Below are 1,449 nucleotides of genomic sequence, written 5' to 3'. Positions count from 1 at the left end.
AACTAAAACACATATAAAACATTGATATTAATAAAAATCTCAATTTTACTGTTCATAGACAGACTATCTCTTATTCATTAATCTTTATCAAATCCGTCTTTACTGTATTATTTAAAAAAAAGAATATATGTTCTCTCTTAATATCTCAACTCATTCATAGAAGCTCTATTTAATAGACTATTCAACAATCTTTCAAATCGTGCTAAACGAAAGATATGCCCTGCTACATTCTTTTCGACTTTAAGAACTTCAAAGATTAGTCCTATTACATTCTCCCCTTATCAAAATTAACTCTATCCTCAGAGTTGGAAAGAGAGAAAAATTCTCTTTGCAAAACACTAAGATCAACCCATGATGCCACTTAACTAAAACTTCTACAATGTCTCTATTTCTTAGATGTTTAACACGCCTATCTAGCACTAAGTTTGGTTCTACAGTCAATGTCCTGTCATCTTTCAACTTAGAGTTGTCCTCTAAAACATGATGCACATTAGGAACATACTTTTTCAATAAACTCACATAGAATACATGATGCGCTTTAACATGAGAAGGCACTTCCAATTTGTAAGCTAATGAACCAATGCGCTTCAAAATTTTAAACGGCTCAGCAAATCGTGGAGACAATCTCTTATCCTTTCCAAGAATCAAATGAGACTTCTCGGGAACAACCTTTAAGAAAACCATGTCACTAGTTTCATACTCCACAACACGATGTTTCTTGTCATAATACAATTTATGTCTCTTTTGAGCTTCTCTAATATTCTCTCTGATTTTGGCCAACTCGTTATCCGTTTTCTCAAGTATCTCATGTGACAGTTCTACCTTGTTCCTCGAGTTAAGAAAATTAATAGGTGTGGGACAGTTGTAGCCATACATTACCTCAAATGGAGTCATCCCAATAGATGAATGATATGAATTGTTATATGAAAATTCAACCAAAGGAAGATATTCATTCCAATTAGATTGGTTTTCATTGACATACATTCGTAACATATCTTCTAAAATACGATTCACTCTCTCCGTTTTCCCATCAGTTTGAGGATGAAAAGAAGTAGACATGCGTAACTGGGTACCTATAGAGTCAAAAGTTGCTCTCCAGAAATGAGAAGTGAACTTAGAATCTCTGTCAGACACTATACTCTTGGGCATGCCATGCAAACGAAATATCTCTTTCACAAAAAAGAGTGCAATGGTCAAAGCAGTATCAGTTATTTTTACAGGAAAGAAGTGAGCTTGTTTTGTGAGTCTATCTACCACCACAAAGATCGAATCATACCCTCCACGAGTAGTAGGAAGTCTAATGATAAAGTCCATGGATATAGACTCCCACTTCTGTAAAGGAATGTCTAAGGGTTGAAGATCACCAAGCATCCTCTTATTTCAATCTTAACTTGTTGACATTGAAAGCACTCACACACATAATTCTTAACATCCAATTTCATACGCGGT

The sequence above is a fragment of the Adiantum capillus-veneris genome, chromosome 23 (assembly GCF_014529385.1).
Source record: "Adiantum capillus-veneris isolate H3 chromosome 23, ASM1452938v2, whole genome shotgun sequence".
NCBI lineage: Eukaryota > Viridiplantae > Streptophyta > Polypodiopsida > Polypodiales > Pteridaceae > Adiantum > Adiantum capillus-veneris.
The sequence above is the reverse complement of the archived record's forward strand: the minus strand, read 5'-3'. Positions refer to the sequence as shown.